The following is a 20,904-nucleotide window of genomic DNA, read 5'->3' on the forward strand; positions in this document are numbered from 1 at the left end:
TTTGTCTTAGGCTTCCCCGGTTCCGCTTCCCAATCGACTAGACATTTTCCATGGATCAGAGCCCTATCAAAGTGTTTAGCTGAATCAGATCCCTATCAAAGTGTTTACCTGTAACAACGCAGACAAGGGTTTTCATTTGGCGGGAGCTCTGGGCCCATAACTGAAATTCCCACTACTCCTTAACTGAAGAGAGTTAAACACATGTCACTTCACATAGACGAAATCTAGCGATGAACTGATTCAAAATGCGCACAACAGAAATGTGACGGAGAAATCGTTAGGAACTGGAGATAGAGAACATAAATAAGGGAGTTAGATGTTAAACAGCATAAGTAGTCAGATGTTAGCCAAATCATAGGTGAGATGTCAATCAGAAAATGAAAGTGTAAGCTACTTGATTCAAAAAAAAAAAACTAAAAAAATATATAAATTATAATTTTATAATCATTATTATTTATAAAAATATAGCTAAAACTTAAAAATTATATAAATTATAATTTTATTATCATTATTATTTATAAAAATAATTAATGAAATAATAATTAAAACACTAATTTATTAATAATTATTTTATTAGTACAATACTCACTTAATACATCATTAATATATTAATATTTCATATTTAATATATTATTAATATTTAATTATGATATTAATATAATAATAAAATATATGTATAAAATTATTTACATCAAATAAACATGGTTGATATATTTAGATAGGTGTCATTTTTAGTAGCGGAAATAATGCATGTTGATATATAAATGTGATTGTGTTAGTAGGGTAAAGTGTTCATTATTATTATCCAATTTTAAGGTCGCAAAAGTCAATTTGCTAACTATACGGGTGAGTGACTTATGTTGACTTATGACCATGACAATGACAATGGATTATTTATAAACTATTCATTTGGATGTGCTAGGATATCCTGAAAAGCTAATCTAATTCCCATGGGGTTTTGAACCTATGACTTTTTAGGAGGAAATACATGCTCTTGACCATTAAGCTTGCTCAAATGATATAAAACTGAGAAATTTTTGTAATTTTTAACGCTATTCAAGCCAATTTGCTAACTATACTGGTGAGTGACTTATGGTGACTTATGACAATGACAATGGATTATTTATAAACTATTCATTTGGATGTGCTAGGATATATGAAAAGCGAATCTAATTCCAACGAATAATACGGTATTCCTATGTAAGTGGGGAATTTTGGTATTAATACGGTATTCCTATTTAAGTGGGGAATTTTGGTATTTTTTGGCCCGATTAGGGTGAATTTGGTGACTATGGTGTTCTATGACTTATACCCATTCGTATGACTAACAATTACAGTGGGTAATGGATATTGGTGGGAGGAGAACACGAAAACAGTGGTGGCAGTAGAACACGAATCCGTATACCTATCAAAGTTATTCGCCAACCACTAGCAGAATGTGCGAGCATTATTATTAGTGGGTTCTCATAGATCTCAGGATTGCCTTGCTTGTTGTTGAACTAGAAAATATCAGCTGATGGATCACCATTGCAATGGCGAAGGCAATCTCTTTTCCACAAACATGGATGGAAAAGTCATTACCCGCAAAGGTATGGTATGGTATAGTTTGTGTTTTTAGCCTTTCATTCTGTAACTAGTACTGCAGCTGTGTCTGATTAAAGATAGATTCAATTTAGTGGTTTTGGTTTATCTCATTTCATTTTGTGAATGGACAGTTGATGTAGCATGGGGACCAAAGCAGCCTTTCGTCATAGAAGAGGTGCAAGTGGATCCTCCTGAGGCAATGGAGGTCAGAATCAGAATTACCCACTCTTCTCTCTGCCATACTGATATCACATATTGGACGATATCAAATGAAGACGCATTTCCTCGCATATTTTGCCACGAGGGTGCCGGGTAGGATCACATCAAGATCTATTTCCTCACATATTCGGCCACGGGGGCGCAGGGTAGGATCTTTAGTAACTAGCGTAAAATGTAGTTTTGGAAAGGAATTGTTTTAGCGAACTTAGGTGGTTGTGTATTTTGGGTGGATATTCTATTCTGTTATAGTTGTGAGACAGACATGATCAGCCTTGTAGTAATTATACCATACGTAACCGTTGTGAGATACACATGATCATGCCTAGTTGTGTTAGAAAAATTTAGGAAATTTAATTTTTGCGGAGGGCCAAGGAGCTATGACTCTGCGAAGTTACTTTCACATAGCTAGCTTCGCGGGTGGAGCTGATTTCGGGTAGCTACCTTAGCGCACCATGGAGCTATTTCACAGGGTTGGATTTCACAAACTTGGATTTCACGGCCTTGGATTTCGCCAAGCTATTTCAGAGACTTAATGAATAATATTCACTCATGGCAAAAATCACAAAGTAGGTTTGCAAAAACACAATAAAAACTTAGTATTAAATTCTAAAACATGGAAATACATTCACATGAGGCTATTCACCAAGTAAAAACTAAAATTTCAGGCTGAATAACAGTAAAATACTATAACTATTGTTTTCACGCTCCCACCAAAATTTGTTCCACTATTTTCTCTTCAAAGACTTGCGCTCTCTTTCTTTCAAACTCTCTTACTCTCTTACCCATCAAAATGAAATTTACATTCATATTTACCTCAACATACAAATTTACATTTAATTCATGACAAAGCAAAAATAATTAGTATAATGTTGTTGATTGTGATCAAAATCGCGTAGGTGTTTCTGGAGTGTGCTCAATAGTCGCTAAATGAATGCTTGCCCATATCTATTTACCAAAAGTACATTAACTGCTTTAAATTCCTTGCTACTTTTTGGAATGGTTCGTGCCTGGCTTCAATTCTTTCATCTTCAAACAAAGACGCAACCTGCAAAAATATGTCTAACAAGTATGGTTGCTGTCAGGCTGTTTATTGCGGTGGTTGGGATTATTATTTCCAGTACTGTCCCTTAATCACAATCACCACCATTGACAATTCCCAAACAGTTCCCAAACAGTTTCTGAGATAAACAAAACTTTCACATGCCAATGGTTTTGTGAAGATGTCAACAAATTGTTCATGTGACCTACAGTGCTCCAACACAATTTCATCATTGTTAATCAAATCTCTAATAAAATTATATTTAGCATCAATATGCTTGGTCCTCTTGTGGAAGATGGAATTCTTTGACAATGCAATTGCTGAGATGTTGTCGTAGAAAATAGTTGTCGCGCCCTCTTGGTCATGACGAAGATCTCTCAACATCCTTCTCATCCAAACTGCCTAACACGCTGCTGATGTTGTTGCGACATATTCAGCTTTTGCTATTGACAGTGACACTATTCGTTGCTTCTTGGAGGCCCATGAAATGGCTCTAGAACCCAAATGAAAAACATATCCTAACGTGCTCTTTCTATCATTGACACTACCTACCCAATCACTGTCAGTGTAACCAATCAACCTGAAATCACTTGTTGCTGTGTACAAAATGCCATAATGTTTTGTCCCATTGACATACCTCAGAATCCTTTTTGCTGCTTGCCAATGTGTCTCCTTGGGTGTCTCCATGAACCTTGACACCAAACTTACTATATACATTATATCCGGCCTAGTGACGATCAAATACATCAAGCTGCCTATCAAGCTTTTGTATAATGTCGGATTGACATTGTTGCTACAATCTTCTTTGCTCAACTTCAACCCTATGATAGTTGGAGTTGGTGCGAACTTCTTGTTCTGCATTTTAAACCTCTCCAAAATTTCTGCCACATACTTTGCTTGAGAGATAAAATTTTCATTTTATGTTTGCTTCACTTCTATGCCCAAAAAATATCTTAACAATCCCAAGTCAGTCATTTCAAATTCACTCTTCATGACTTGTTTGAAATTAGTGATGAGGAAATCATCACTACTTGTAAAAATCAAATCATCTACCTATAAGACAACAATGAGAATCTTACCTTCACTCTCTTTAATGTAGAGAGTAGGCTCACCCTCACATTTTTGAAACCATTGTCCAACATGTAAGCATCTATCCTGTTGTACCATGCGTGCGGTGCTTGCTTCAACCCATAAAGATCTTTCTTCAACTGATATACTTTGTCTTCTTGGCCCTCAATCTCATAACCAGGCGGTTGTGTGACATACACTTCCTCTTTCAGCACTCCATTCAAAAAAGTTGATTTTACATCCACTTCATATACTCTTCATTTATGTTGCGTGACAATTGCCACAACTGCACACACTGTCTCCATCCACGCGACTGGCACGAACATTTCCGCGTAATCTCTTCCATGTTGCTGCTTGTATCCTTTGACAACTACCCTTGATTTGTGCCTTTCAATCTTTCCCTGAATGTTGTTTTTGGTCTTATAGACCCACTTCACTCCAATAACATGTTTTCCTTTCAGAAGGCTCACTAACTCCCATCTGTCATTCCTTTCTATTGCTTCTATTTCTTCATCCATTACCAAAACCCATTTTTCTTCTTTGATTGCATCTTCAATGTGGATTGGGTCATCTACATGAAAAAATGATGCAAATAAGGAATTCATACTAGTGCTACTATCAACTTCATCTTACTTATAAATTTTATTTAAATTTCTGAATTCTGGTTGAAGATGGGTTTGACATGTCATTTGGTGCTGCGCTTCGCTGTGTTCTTGGAGAAGCACTTGCTTGGCTACGCAAAACTATCCTATTATTTGTTGATGGCGTTTCTTGCTGCCTACTTTGCTATGCTTGAATAGGAGTAGAGGGAATCACTGTTGAGGAATTACTTGATGTTGTTAATTCATCTCTGTCCTCATGTGGTATACATGCTTTGACATTGACAGTCTTCTCTCAACTTCCATCCCATGCTTTCTCTTCTATGAATTGCACATCTCTGTTGATTATGACCTTCTTGGTTGATGGATTCTAGAGCTTGTATGCCTTGGATTCACCACTATATCCAAAAAAATACATTTCCCCCCCTTGCTGTCCAACTTCTTCCTTAACTCATCCGGGACATGTGCATGCGCCACACATCCAAAAACTCTCAATGTGAGAGACATTTTGCTTTCTTCCACTCCATGCCTCTTCAAGAACAATGTTATGGATGCTTTTGGTTCAACGTCTATTCAAAATATATGCTGCACAAGCGACAACATCAGCCCAATAGTCATTTGGAAAATGCTTTGCCTTCAACATACTCCTTGTCATTTCTATAATGGTCCTATTCTCTCTTTCTGCCATTGCTGGCTTCTAGGGGCCGAACCCAGGTTCAAAGTTGATTTAGCCAAACAAATCCTGGTACTACTCGCCCTTTTGGAAACAGTCCGTGGAGTGCAGACTGAGGTCTCATCCGAAGTAATATGGTAGGGTGTTAGAACCAGGTTTCTGCACCCTGGAGATGTCTGATGAGTTCAAGTTGTTCGTGGTTCGACCCGTTGCTATGCGCACTTTCCTGTACCTCGCAGTCTGAGATGCTGCCTTTGCACAACCCTACTTGGGGGCCGAACGTTGTTATTACCCAAGTTCTTACTAGTATTCCAATGTTAGTTGATTATTTTAGCCTACTTGCATGCTTCAATTTATACTTAACAACATAAATCATTCATACAGGTGCGCGCAGTAAATAAATAGTATATTTGCAATTTATATCAAACATGCATTAACCCAAGAACAAATACACAAATTGATAACAAACTTCTCTTTATTAATCCCTTCTTCGGTTACAAATGCATACTCCACCCTGCGCACTCAGCTGCAGGGGTCCGCGCACTCAGCTGCGGACTATTAGGCCTCTGCACACTCAGGTACAAAGCCTTTTCCTACTCTACGACCCAAAGACACACTTCACTTAGTCACTTAGACTCTTGCTCTTCTCCACTACTTCTCTTTTCTCTTCTTAGAGCCTCACTCTATTTATACAATCCCATGGTCCACGGACCATGGATAGGTCTCTCCAGCCGACATTACATTACAAAACTAGGGCGGACAACCCTGTGACTCTATCATACATTTCGCGCTCCATGGCCACAATTCGTGGAGTCTTTATAACAACATTGGGTCAAAACTTGGGCTTTGAACCCCAAAACATACCATGGGGAGATTCCCTGCCCAACAAGTGCCCAACAGAAACATTGTGACTCGCCCTCGAGTCACTCTATTAGCGCGGCGATCTTGGGGTGAAGTCCCTCTAACTGTTCTCGTACTGCACGGAGGTCAGCGATGCACTGAGCTTCTATTTGTTGTATCTGTTGCATGCGTTGTTCTAAGACCTTTATGTCTGGGGTGATTCTTTACATCAATGTGTGCATCCCCTTTATGTTCACGAGCTTGCCTTCGATTTTTGTCGTGATGGTGAAGGACTCGTCGATCCAAGGTTGGACACATGCTTTGAGAACTGCATCCTTATGTCATGCTACGTCCACCTGCTCCTTCAGTGGTTTAGATTGATGCATCATTGCAAGCCGCTAGGTGAGGACCACTGTCTACGTAGTTCCTCAGACACTATCGTACTGTTGTTGGAGTTTTCGCGTCTCTATCTCTAAGTGCTGGATGTTGGAGTCCTCCTGCAGAGTTGTGAGGACCTCAAGTGCTTCTTCCAACGTGCTGGTGCAGTTTCGCGCTGCACCTTCGATTTCCTCCAATCCCGCTGTGATAGCACTAGTGCATTGTTCTCTGATTTTCGGGGGAGTGGATGGCTTCACCTTTAACTGTAGCTCAGTGATCTGAAGATTCAACTCTAGCTGAACCTTTCTCATTTTTTCCCTGGCATCGCAGACTCCTGTTGCTAACCTGTGGATTCGCACCTCCACTGGTAGATCTGCTAGGATGGCCAGCTCTGGGACGCTTCGACAAGCGTCGTCTACCACCTGTACCAACTATTGATTTTGCGACACTAATTTGTAGCACTGCAAGTTGCGTTGTTCCATACTTATCGACTGTTCCCCCCAATTCCAGTTCATTAATGCTTTCTTGGCGGCAAATTTTCCCAAATCTTGCCCATAAATCGCATCTTAAATGCCTGCCACCCGTTCCATTTGGCCTCAAGTCGAGCATCCCAATATGAATATTGGCTTCAAATGTCACTTTCTAGCCAACTCACACGACAACGCAGCACTCTGTGCATGGTCACGGACCTTGTGACTCTATGCTTCTGCGTGCATCTCCAAAATCGTGTAGCTCCTAGGCAGAATAGTTTATAATCTCGCGCTCGTTTCCAATTGCCTGGAGCACTAAGACTGTCCTTCCCTTGGATAGTCAGGTGGTCGCACCACCCATGTGGAGTTCCATCTTGTCCTCCGTCATGGTTCCTGGAGAATCCCAACCTTGTATTGTTACGGTCTGCATCGCGCATTTCACCATTTGTAACGCGCTACCTTGGTCACTCTGCTTAGCAATATGCAGTCCAAGCCAAGCCATCAAACTAATAAATTCGTGGCAATCAGTCCTAACTCTATCATCGTGATCGCACGCCTCCTATCTTACCATTTTTGTCTTTTTGCCGAGAAAATATTTTTTTATTTCATCCTTCATCTTCTTGACTTCCACATCCATCAAAGAGCTTTTCTTCCTTAACCGTACCCTTTCTTCTTCAAGTTCGTGGAGTCTAAGGGTTCCCTGTTGGATTTCTTCTTCAAGTCCCACGTGTTCTATTCCTTGCAGCTGTGTGATCCCTCTTTTCCGGGCTTTGCGAACCATTGTATCTACGAGTGCTACTGTGCATGGTCTAGGCTTCACATGTTTCATAGGAATTACAACATCCACTTCATACTTTGGCTTTGGAAGTGCCCGCGCAGTTATGGTTTTGCACATGATTGTTGAGCTAATTTATTAACACAAATTAACACAAATATTTAATTATCAATCAGGATTTTTAAAACTTAGAGGCAAGTCCACAGTGTATGGATATCAGATGTATCCAAGCTTAGAAGATAGAATTTGAAGAGTTAAGGAAGTACATATTACAAATATAAACCTATTTTAACAATTTCTAATTCACTTATGTAATATGTGAGGGATGAGGCTCGTAACTTAGGAGAACTAGGTTGTCCTTCCCTACAATACTACTTTCATGAAGATAAATCCAAATCGCTAATTAACAATTGTCTATGATGCAGAAGATGTAAAGGAATAGGCTCCTAAATGAGGAGGACCAGATTGTCCTTCTTCAAAATTCTACTATATCATAATGACCATTGTTTCAAACCAGAAATGAAAGAATAACTTCAAATAAGAAAAGGAGAATGAAATTCAGTTTTAGTTCAAGATCAAATAGAAGGGGAATTTAACTTAAATTCTTGTGTGTCCCTTCATATGTAGATTAGAATTAAACCAATATTCATTCAACAATCATCACACATTAATTCAAATAAGCAAGTCTGAAACAAAACAAGTAAACAATTCTAAAGCAACTAGTTCATGAAAATTAAGCTAGTTTAACAATGAAGTGTACTTAGCTTGGAGTGGGGGCCCTCCACCCTTGCCTTGCACACTTGAGGCTGCTGTCAAATGCTAAAACTTAAAGCATTCATTCACACTAATGAACAACAAAATGAAAGTAGAACAAGTTCTTGTAATTAACCTCCAATACTCAAATGTCTCATCATAAAGTTATATAAAAATTACATACATAAGCCTTCAAAGTTTTGGCTTAAATAGAAGATCATGAAACAAATTGATATAAAGTATCTCTAACAACTCTATCTATTCATATCCATATATCCAAGTCAAAACCATCCAATCTATCACAAAAAATATGGAAAATCCAATGAAATCATAAAACTGCCCTATTTCCTAGGGATTTTCTGGATGACTAGTCATATTTGACCAGCCTTGACCGGGCCTGATTTAGCTTATTTTAACCGAACCAATTGGAATTAATTCAATCCTAGCTCCCAAGATTTCCATTCATGTATCTAGCTCGAGCCCAAGTGTCCTGCACATATGTCATCCACATAGCCATTATGGGAATTTCTGATTTTGTGCAAAAATACTCTTAAAACCCAACTTTTGCAAAAATATCTAAAAATTGAAAAACATAATTTATTTGCTTGAATATGCATAATAAGGTGAAAATAAGGTGTATATGGATGGTATATGGTGGAAAATGATGGAAATTAGGTGGATTTTAATAAGCAAAATTTGATCAAAAACGAGGGCCAACATCTCCCCCTTGCTTACTCTCAAGCCCTCATGCTTTGCTTTTGCTTCCTGACTGGCCTGCTGATATACTTGTGGCTCTAACCCTTGAAGATGAAGCTTTTTCTTGAGCCACCTGTAAAAGGATATCTATGCCTTCATGTACTTTTTCTCCTTCCTTGTAGATGACATTCTTTACTTTTTCTCCTTTCCCTTCCTCTATTTTTCTAAAAAGAAATTTCTTCATTTCTCTTTGAAGTGTTGCTCTTTGTAATATTCTTCACCTATCGGTGGAAATTTTTTGTTTCAGCTATGTAGTCTGGAGTGATGGAAACAAAAATGGCTCTGATGTGCGATGAGGTTTCAACACCAACACACAAATACAACAACTTTACACTATTCTTCCTCTCATGATAAGACACCAGAAATAACACCAATAAATCGTTTTGGATGAGCAGCTTCAGAGAAGACAACAAATAAAACTTGAAGTTTGTAATACATTTTGACATGGGATTCATGTCCCTCTCAAATTAGCAATATCAACAATTTCACTTAAAGGAACCAATATCCTTTTGCCCTCACATCTTCACCGAAGGAAGTCAATCTTGCAATGTCGCACAGTCCGCGGAGAAAACACCAATTGAAAAAAATTAAAACTTCTTTCACTTGTGTAGGGGGCTTTCTTCTTGTATAATTCCACTACAAAATAATTTGTTCCAGTTCTTTTTATGACTAGGCATTCACTTTCAATTTAGTCTCTATTTTACCCATGCAATCTGCAAAATAGGGGTCGAAAGAACCATAAAAATATCCCAAATAGCAATGAATTTGAGAAAATAGCCTAATTTGGCTCGTTCCAAAGAAAAGCCATGTTTTTTGTTTTTCAAATTTCATTTTCTTTTTCTAAAAAAAAAGGTAATGAAAAATAGTGCTTTTTATATTTAATTTCGAATTTTTTTAGAAGATATGGTGCCTGATTCCTTACCTGTTACCTCCATTGGCAATTGGCTCGATTCGTTCTATATTTGACTGCACAGGTGTTTGTTGCTTCTTGAGAAATCAAAATCTTGGAGGAAATCGATTTTTTCTTCACTATATACAGTCCATCTTTAGTAATGAAATCAATTCCTCTTTGCCACGATAGTCTATCTTTAGCAATTCAAATCAATTTATGATAACATACATATATCTCTTAGTTTTAACACTGCATTCACCAACAACTCACACTTTGTTCATAATTTTTTTAGAACTCATTTCTCCCATTATCAACGTTGTCACTTCGAGTTTCAAACTCAAATTTAGGTTGCCAACTACTTTTTTAAAACTCAGAGTTATTATCTATGCTGACAACCTTTTTTTTAAGTACCTGAATTTTACCAGACAAGGCCGGTATTTCTTCAAGAACCATCAAGGCCATGATTTATCCCCTCGGCCTCCAAAACTAATGCAACGTTTTCCTTGAGCCACTGATTTTGAGCAGACCAGGGATGAAATAACAGATCCTGGCAACATCGATGGAGTATTGTTAAAATAACTGAAACTGGGATCATATTTTGGTCTCTTTTTTAATTTTGTTGAAGCCTATTGTTTTACTGGGAACTTATTTCAATGGCTTACTAAAAAGAATGAGAAGAATATAAAATTGGGAAGCTCAATGTCTCCATCCCCAAAAGGCTTGCATTGTTGGCTACTATCTTGTCTTCTTCAGAGGATAATTGCCTCGCCTTTTTCACAGTATAATTAAAAACAACAATAATTATTCAGATATGTAACGATCAATTTCTTAAATGTAAACATGAAATAACTCTTTGTTCTTCCTTTGTTATGTTGTAAGATGAATGACTTATCCTTCATGAATTCATGCTCTTTTTCGAAAATCCTTTACTGTGCATCATATTTTTCATAAAACGTGCTCATGGTGCATGGAAATCATGTTAATGTGTATAAAAATATACCTACTATTTCATGCATGGAGAGATTTCAAATTTAATGAAGAATCGAATCTTTGAGTGATCTTGTGATGACATAACAAAAATGTAATTAAGACTCTTGTTGAATCATTGTCAAGGATTCGTTCTTCTCACAGGTGGCGGAATTGTTTGAATGGACGCGCGGTTTAGACTTGGAGGTGGAAACATTTTCCACTAATGATAGAGACCCAGTTTGTGACACCTCTTTAAAACAATTATGATTTCATTTATCCTCTAAATTCATTCAAAACTCAGCAAAATCTGGAAGTGATCCTTACCTGATTCTCCTACGCAATTCGTGGTATTCAACTCAGCGTTAAATATTATGTCTAACCACCTTATTTCTCCTCTGATCTCCTCGCCTATTTATTTTGCATCTTCCTCTTTGTTAAAACCAATTTTCAACTTCCCTGCTTATTTCCACACTTCTTCTTCAGCATTGTGCTCTGCATTTCTCTCAATTTCAGTTTCTCTCACAAGGTTTTGACTATACACATCTTTGAAATCTCTTTCCTCGGATTATTTTGAGCTGTGATGGTGAAAGAGATATGTAATGTAGGTCTAGACTATGCAAAAAAAACGTAATACAGAGCACTGTATTTTTTTTTCAAAGCGTTTGAATTTTATTTGACCATTTCAATTAGGCCAACTCAGTACCTACCATGACTGTGTCCTCCCCGTTGCTACGTCCTTCAGATTACACGGTGTACAGGCCTGTCTTGCCACTGCAACATCATATTTTTTATCATGGTTTCTCCATACATACCTTTCATTATATTTCATGCCCACCTTGTATTATATTCCTATTAGTTACTTTTTCATTTTTTCTTTGGCATGTTTTTCATTGTAATTCTTCGCATATATCTTTAGGCATATACCTTAGCGCCCATACTTTATCACTTTGTCTCTTATGTCTTAAATTTGTTTTAAAATGACCATAGGATAGGTCATTTAAAATCAATTTTTTTCGACATTTAATCCTTTGTATGGTTCATGTAGGTCAACAAAAATTCTAAGGGGAAAAACATTGTCCTTATTTTTCAATAAAAAATGCTTATAAAAATGTATAGGGAACTGATTTTTTTATATGGTATGATAATTTATAGGGAAATGATTTTTGTATGGTAGGAATAGGGTAAATGATAGTTTTTAATATAGTTTATTATGATGAAGTTAATGTGATAAATGTGGAATGGTAAATGTAGTGGAGGAATGGTAAATGTAGTGGAATGCATATCATGTTAAACTAGTTTTATCAATTTCTAGATTTTTTCAAATATCAAAGGTTCTAAGAGAAAAAAAAAATTACACTTACCATACTTGTACTTCCATAATAACTTGATGTCAATGCTCACCGATGATGTCCTTTCCTGGTTCATTTTTTCCTTATGATGAAGGTTCTTCAAGGATATTCTTTGATGGAATGTAGACACTAGTTTCTGCATATGATATTCAAGCCCCCTTTATATTGTTTTTGTTCACCTCCCTCGCTGATGAATGTGGATGCATATTCTTTATTCAGTTCCCTAACTGATAAATGTGAATGTGGGTGCTTTATTCAAGTCCCTTATCAAACCATTGCTCAAACTATTTGCATAGTTTTGTTACGAATCTTCCCCCTTGCTTATTCTGACACTTGTCCCCAAGTTTTTCTCATTCTGGAGGATGATTCCTGCAAAATCAAACTGAATAAATGATAAAACAAAATAGATAATTCATATTGGCCAAACAAGTTGGTTTTCCGATATGAATTCGAGTTTGTGTTGTGCCAGTTTCCTAGATTTTCACAACCAAACTCCTTTATTATTTTTGAAGTCATGAAAATAGGTTATATTGAAGTCATGATGTAGTAGTAAATGGATAGATAATAAGTCTGGACTTCAACATGCATGATCGCGGAGTTTAACATACAATATAGATGATGGATGAAATCATGAACAATGTGGCTTATGAAAGGCTTCTTTGGAAATGGATGTGAATTTTCATGGTAAAAAAAAACCTTGACTTCTTCTTCTGATGCTTAGCTTCATGTCTTTTTGCCTCGATCTTGATCATGTTGTAGGTTTTGTTGGTGTTGTTGGTCAATAACTAAAGAAAAGATTCAAGAGTTTGAGCTCCATTGGATGAGCTCAACATTAGGTGAATTTTCACTTTGCTTTGAATTGAACATTTATATTAATATTCTTAAATATGAATTTAAAATTGGCTTTGAAAAGTACTTTATCCATGGAGTTCACTCTTTCATTCTTCCTATGACCCGCGAAAACATAGCACTTGGCTGCAATACAATATTAGATGATGGAAGAAGAGAGTGTACAGTCTCTCTTATTCTAATAAATATGTAAATCATTAAAAGAATTTCTTAGAAAACAAGTCCAAAGATGATATACAAACAAAATGCATTTATTTACCCCTTGAGGAATGGTGGCCAGCGTAGACCTCCTAGCAGTATTTTGTTTACAAAATATTTGTTTTATATCTAGTTAGAGTTATTCCAAAGCCAAGTTGAAGTGAATTCATATGGATACCTCCAGTATAAATAGGTTTTCAAAATGGTTTAAAATAATATGGTAAAAATTATAAGGAGTGTCATGTTTGAGAGAGTTGCTTGTTAATGTTTAACTAGACAAACAGTCACTATTGGAAGTGTAACGTCTTCGATAAATATCGATTCAATGTGATTCCACTTGGAGATTAACGTAGATTCATTTTTATCTTTCCAATAAAAACAATTTTTAAAAATTCTTAGGCTTGATATCACAAAATTGGTGATAAACAGACCTAGGAGGAAGAGTTTTACTATGTTATTTTGAAGACATGCAGTCACTAAATGTGGCATAACGTTTTCATTTGACCTCCAAGTGGGATGATTCAAATTGTGTCTTAAATGAGACTTGAATATATATCTCCCATATAAAAAGGTTTTGAAAATAAGATTATTTGGTATGTCACATATGCCAATGAATAGTCAAGAGCTAGAATTGTCACCATGCAGATTTTTCAAGAAACAGTTAGTATTTCAAGAATAACTTTTTCATATGATACCTGATTTAGGTGATTCAAATTGATTTGGAAAATATATTCCAAGGGATATATTCCCTATGAATTTCAGGTAAAAATGTTTCAATTAGACACCTCAAATCAAGGTTGTACTAACTCTGTCCTTGACATTTCACTTGAAACCTAGTTTTGATTTTGATCACATTTTTCTTTGTGATATAAATTGAAATTTTCAAAATGAATATAAAAACTAGATTTCAAGAGATAACTTGTTTGAAAACATGCTTTTAAAATGATCCTACATGTTGCCATTAAATCCTTCCAAACGAATATTGAACAATGATTTAAAATAAAATTATTATGGACTTCTTATTGTGATTTCATTCTACTTGTTTATTTATTCTATTTTATCCTATTCTATTTTAGAAAAATAATTCATTCTCTAAAGTATAAGATAATTTCCAATGCATCCATTTTCGTAACAAGATCATAAGTAAACTCATATCCAAATTTGGAAAATATACTTTAATGAATGTTTGGACATGAAAACTTATCTGATCATAAAGATTTGATGAGAAAGAATGTTAAAAAATGGAGTAGTGTTGTGAGCTAATGACTAGTTGAAACCAAGTTTTGAAATGATATTTATTTTCTTGGCTCTACTTAATTGTCATAGCACAAAACTCTTCTTGTGGTACTTGTTCAAAATCTTGTATGCACAAGGGATCTTGTGATATACATTCTAGAAATTCTTCAATTTTTGGCTCTAATGTTTGATCTTCATTGCATGTGATCCATGACTCATTCACCTCCTCACAGAGATAGCTAGAAGAAAGTTCTATATTTTCTTCCTGTGGATCATCTTCATGGACATTTTGTTGCTCTTCTATCCTTTGACATAAAGATTCATCCCTAGTGAGCATTCTAAATTGAGGACTAGGACTTAAGAATAGTTTTGTGGTGGCATAACCTCCTTCTCTAAATGATTTATTTAACATCATTTTTTTAGATCTTGTCTTGCAAATGGATTTTGTAGTTATTTTTTATTTTTATTTTTTGGTTGGGGGTTTTGTTTTGGGAATCTACTTTTAGGATCTGTATTTCTAGGCAGAAAGAAACATAACTAAGAGTAATTTATCTTTAAAAAAAATTATCAAAATTTTAGTGTTTTTGTTTTTCTTTTACTTGACTATGCTGATAATTGCCTCCCCGGCAATGACACCAAAATGTTGAGCTAATTTATTAACACAAGTATTTAATTATCAATCTGGGTTTTTAAAACTTGGAGGCAAGTCCACAGTGTATGGATATCAGATGTAGCCAAGCTTAGAAGATAAAATTTGAAGAGTTAAGGAAGTACATATTACAAATATAAACCTATTTTAACAATTTCTAATTCACTTATGTAATATGTGAGGGATGAGGCTCTTAACTTAGGAGAACTAGGTTGTCCTTCCCTACAATACTACTTCCATGAAGATAAATCCAAATTGCTAATTAATAATGGTCTATGATGCAGAAGATGTAAAAGAATAGGCTACTAACTAAGGAGGACCAGATTATCATTCTTCACAATTCCACTATATCATAATCACCATTGCTTCAAACCAGAAATGCGGGAATAACTTCAAATAAGAAAAGGAGAATGAAATTCAGTTTTAGTTCAAGATCAATTAGAAGGGGACTTTAACTCAAATTCCTGTGTGTCCCTTCATATGTAGATTAGACTTAAACCAATATTCATTCAACAATCATCACACATTAATTAAAATAAGCAAGTCTGAAACAAAAAAAGTAAACAAATCTAAAGCAACTAGTTCATGAAAATTAAGCTAGTTTAACAATGAAGTGTACTTAGCTTGGAGTGGGGGCCCTCCACCCTTGCCTTGCACACTTGAGGCTGCTATCAAATGATGAAACTTCAAGCACTCATCTACACTAATGAACATTAAAATTAAAGTAGAATAAGTTCTTCTAATTAACCTCCAATACTCAAATGTCTCAAGATAAAGTTATATAAAAATTACATACATAAGCCTTCAAAGTTTTCTCTTAAATAGAAGATCATGAAACAAATTGATCTAAACTATCTCTAACAACTATATCTATTCATTTCCATCTATCCAAGTTGAATCCATCCAATCTATCACTAATAATATGGAAAATCCCATGAAATCAAAAAACTGCCCTATTTCCTAGGGATTTTCTAGATGACTAGTCATGTTTGACCAGCCTTGACCAAGCCTGACTTAGCTTGGTTTGACCGAACCAATTGGAATTAGTTTAGTCTTATTTCCCAGTATTTCCATTCATGTATCTAGCTCGAGCCCAAGTCTCTTGCAAATATGTCATCCACATAGCCATTACCATAATTTCTGATTCTGTCCAACAATACTCTTAAAACCCAATTTTTGAAAAAATATCTAAAAATTGAAAAACATAATTTATTTTCTTGAATATGCATAATAAGGTCAAAATAAGGTGTATATGGATGGTATATGGTGGAAAATGATGGAAATTAGGTGGATTTTAATAAGCAAAATTTGATAAAAAAACGAGAGCCAATAATGGTCCTATAAGCCCATAGAACCACTAGTACGCGCAGGTCCGAGTGAGTGCATTTCACATGGCAGACCACATTCAGTGCTTCATATACGTTTTCAAAGGCTTCCACGCAGATAATCTTTGGCACCCTTGGTCTCATCATACCTCGTCGTTCATGCCATTGTTTTGCCCACTCCTACTTGTTGGTCGTGTTTCCTATCACAAGGATAGTGTGCGTTCATGCGGGTTCTGCACCATACACCTGTACCCATATGGAGAGGTGGGTGCGCAGGCTGTTTCATTCGTCATACCCAGCTTTCATCCAAATCTGAGGTTTTCCAAACCGCATGAGCATCATCCTCCTGCATCCACGCCAGTCCTCAAAACTTCTTTGATGAGTACCCCACCATCTTGAGGGCGTACAACGTAGTGCCCATTTCAGAGTGTCGAAACGTTGTTGTTATGGTACTTCACTTTCAAATTTATTCAGGAAATCATCCACTGCTGTCAACCCATCATACATAGGCAAATCTCTTGTTTCTATTGCTACACAGCGTAGTGACCTTATCATAATGTTGCAGTTAAGTTTGGTTACCGCGTGTAACCGGTTCTGCCATCATTCTATCTCTTCATCCAAACCTGAGGTGTAGGAGCTTTCTCGCTCCCACAAAATCCTTCCATTCACTGTTGGATTCACCCAGTTCCGCTCCCACGGGGTTATCTTGTAGATATAGTCTATATCGTCGTCGCTATCATAGTCGCGCACTAGCTCTGTGTAGCGCTATTCTTCCGCAGGGTCTAAAGGTACCACTAAGTGCAGTGACTTTTTCTCCAAAATCATCTTGCACTTCTTTAGATTTATCAATCCATTCATGTCAGTGGCCCAATCTATTCCTAGTAGTGTGGGATAGGGATTGCTGTAATCAACAATCTCTATCACTTTGAAATCTACAAGCACACTTGCACCTTCGATATCCACTGTTATTCCTTGTAATCTTCCCATAGGTAGGATATTTTGTTGGTTCACTCTCCGCAATTGAATAGGAGACCATTGCAATGGGGGCCTACCCATGGGCTCCCATGTCTACTTCGGCAGGACGTTCGCGTTCGATCAAAGATCCAAAATCACTTGATCCATTTCATATTCCTCGATCTGCGCAGTCAATCTCATCTCTCTTCCCATTTGTGTTGTGTGCTTCCTGAGCTTCCAGACTATGTGCGGTTCTCCTGGCATGGTCCCAGCACATCTAGTGATGAGTTCTTGTAGCCCCTTCATAGCCTTGTTGTCACGCAGCAGCTTTATGGATGTCTCCACAAAGGTAGTGAGCATTGATGGGTCCATTTCTGGTTCCAGTTTGTCTTTATTACCTGAAGTGGAGGCCTCTATGAAGCTCTTCTTAGCTTCCATGAATGTCTTCTTAGTGCACTCCAAATCAAATTCTGGTTCCTTTATTGGAGCCTTGTGAACCCAGGCACTCTCTTCAGGTTGCTTTCCCTTGTCAACTCCTATCATGATACGGCTTGGGAGCATGATGTTTACATTTGGGTCTTCCTCGCGCGACTTAGACCTCATCATTTGTAGGTTCTGAGTCAGGGGAGGTTGGAGTGTTCCTCTATCGCACAACCTCGCTATCAGCATGGGGCAGTCCTCCATCTAATGATCAAACTAGGTACAATATAAGCATGATGGCCTCGTCTGATTTGTACAATCACGGGCATAATGCCCTGGCCCTCCGTAATTGTAATAGATCAGCTGTCTGTGACCTCTTCCTAGTCTCATTCCACCTTGACCTCATCCACGACCATGAAATCCAGTGCGCGCCATCCCTGCATTTTGATTGAGGGCTCGCATTTCGGTCTGAACTCTGTAGGTAGGAGTCTGATCCATCATCAGTTCATAACTTCTATAGGTACACTCATCATGGCCTACTGACCTACATAAATTACAGAACAACTGCTGGGACATCTGCGTATACTTTTGTAATAGATGGCAATTATTTGTAGCATGCTTCCCTCTTATCTGACAAATCATGCACCATAATGTAGGCATTGTGCTCAATCCTTCTTGTGCCTCTGGTCTGAATGGAATTGGCCCTCCTCTCGCTAGGTAGTTTGCGAAGACTATACAATGGTCCTTGTCATGTCCTTAGCCTTTGCACTTTATGCACCATACCTCCTCGTGTGCTTCTGGGTGAATTGTCTTCTCTTGTTTCAAACTTTGCATCTCAAGACACAAGTTTTTCAACTGCGTGTGGATCTATTGGACTCCCAGGTTAGGATTTTGTATTGGGTTCTCATGCAGTCTCATTGCGATCTCCAAGGCCTCGGCCTCAGTGGATAGCTTCTGTTGTGACAGCGCGGTCCTTAGATGCGGCATTAGTGATGCTACAAACCATGCGTGGTGTTTCCCATCATTAAGGTCATGTTGGCTTCACGAATCATACACTTCAGTCTCTGATCTAGCTCCTAGGGGGTCTCACCTGGAAGCATCGCGATCTCCTTAAATCCAATAATCAACTATCTCTCTGATTTTGGCCTGCTAAATTCCCTGTTTAGCGTAGCTTGGATATCCGTGATCCCTGCATTTGGATTTTCATTGGAATTCTTAATGTACCACGTTAGTGCGTGATCCTGCAGAGCACTAACTAGTGTTGCTTTCTTTATGTTGTCATCCATGACTCCCTACGCTTCCCTGTTGGCTTGTTGAGGCCTGACCCAAGTTCAGAGGTGATTTGGCCAAACAAATCTTGGTACTACTAGCCTTTTGGAAACAGTTCGCGGAGTTCAGACTGAGGTCTCACCCGAAGTAGTATGGGAGTGTGCTAGAACCAGGTTTATGTACCCTGGAGATGTCTTATGAGTTCAAGTGGTCCGTGGTTAGACCCTGCGCGCACGTCGCTATGTGCACTATCCTATACCTCATAGCTTGAGATGCTGCCTTCACGTAGCCCTACTCGGGGGATGAGCATTGTTGTTACCCAAGTCCTTACTAGTATTCTACTATTAGTTGATTAACTTAGCTTATTTGTATGTGTTAAGTTACACTTAGCAATATAAATCATTCATACATGCACGCGCAGTAAACAAACATTATATTTGTTATTTACATTAATCATCCATTAATCCAAAAAAAGATACAAAAATTGGTAACAAAAGCTTTCTTTATTAATATCTTCTTTAGTTACAAACTTGTCTCTGCTTTGTGCACTCAGCTGCGGACTACTAGGCCTTTACACACTCAGCTGCAGAGCCTTCTCCTACTCTACGACCCAAGACACACTTAGATACTTAGACTCTTGTTCTTCGCTTCTCAGCTACTTATCGCTTTCTTTTACACTTAGAGCCTCGCTCTATTTATACCATCCCATTGTCCGCGGACCATGGGTAGGCCAACATTATGGCAGACAACCCTATGACTCTAACATACTTCCGCGCCTGCAATTCACGAGGCTTTACAACATTATTCGGTCAAAACATGGGCTTTGAGCCCCAAAACATTCCTCGAGGGGGATTCCATGCCCAAAAGGCCCCCAACCCAAACATCGTGACTCGCACTCGACTCACTTTGTCGGTGTGACTAGGGCCCATTCCGGCAACACTATTGTGTTTTCCATTTGTGCGCACAACATCTACTTTGCTACTGAGGATCTTGCTGCAAGGTGTGTCAAAAAGGTACCCACCTGAGGGGGCTGCACCTGTAACTCCTAGAGCTGCGCCTTGAGGGCCCCCAACACAGTCTGGTGCTCCTGCATAAAATCCTGAAGAGCCTCATTCATGACATCACGAACCATCTCGACGATGTCATGGAGGTCACCTTCGGTTAAGCGGTTAAGGTGATAGGGTTAATGGCCAACTTCGAGGCCTTGACCTTCTTCCTTGGTCCTGCTCTCTCTACCATGTGTGGGCACTTTAACTTTGTGGATGTGGTCGTTGGGTGCATGCTCCCTTCTGATGTTTCGGCTTCCTCTGCCTCCTGCTTCTGCGAGGATGTTGCTTGGCCCTCATCTGCCTTCGCAGTTGCTACCTCTACTACCTGTGCCGCTGCTGCTTCTGCAACCTTCTTCTGCTCAGTGGCTTTCTATGCCACTTCACGCACTACCCTTACCTCAGCTGTTGTTGTTTCCTTTCGCCTTTTCTCAACCAATTGTGTGACACGCAGCTTGGCATCATCCATCTTCTTCTGTGCTGCCGCCTTTTCAAGTTCTGCAAGATCTGGGGCATGCCATTCCATAGGCCATGTCTCCAAGACAGTAAAGATGGCGTCCTCAATGGCTATATAAGGTAGCTTCATCCACTGCT

General features: G+C 37.9%; 1 pseudogene; it reads left to right on the top strand.

Moving 5' to 3' along the window:
- Positions 1-1,561: 1,561 nt before the first annotated feature.
- The window catches only part of LOC149226025 (alcohol dehydrogenase-like 3), a 51,916-nt pseudogene continuing 32,573 nt past the window's right edge, over positions 1,562-20,904 (top strand).

The sequence above is a fragment of the Pinus tabuliformis genome, chromosome J, assembly GCF_031772625.1.
Source record: "Pinus tabuliformis cultivar Carrire ecotype Pingquan chromosome J, CPIR1, whole genome shotgun sequence".
NCBI lineage: Eukaryota > Viridiplantae > Streptophyta > Pinopsida > Pinales > Pinaceae > Pinus > Pinus tabuliformis.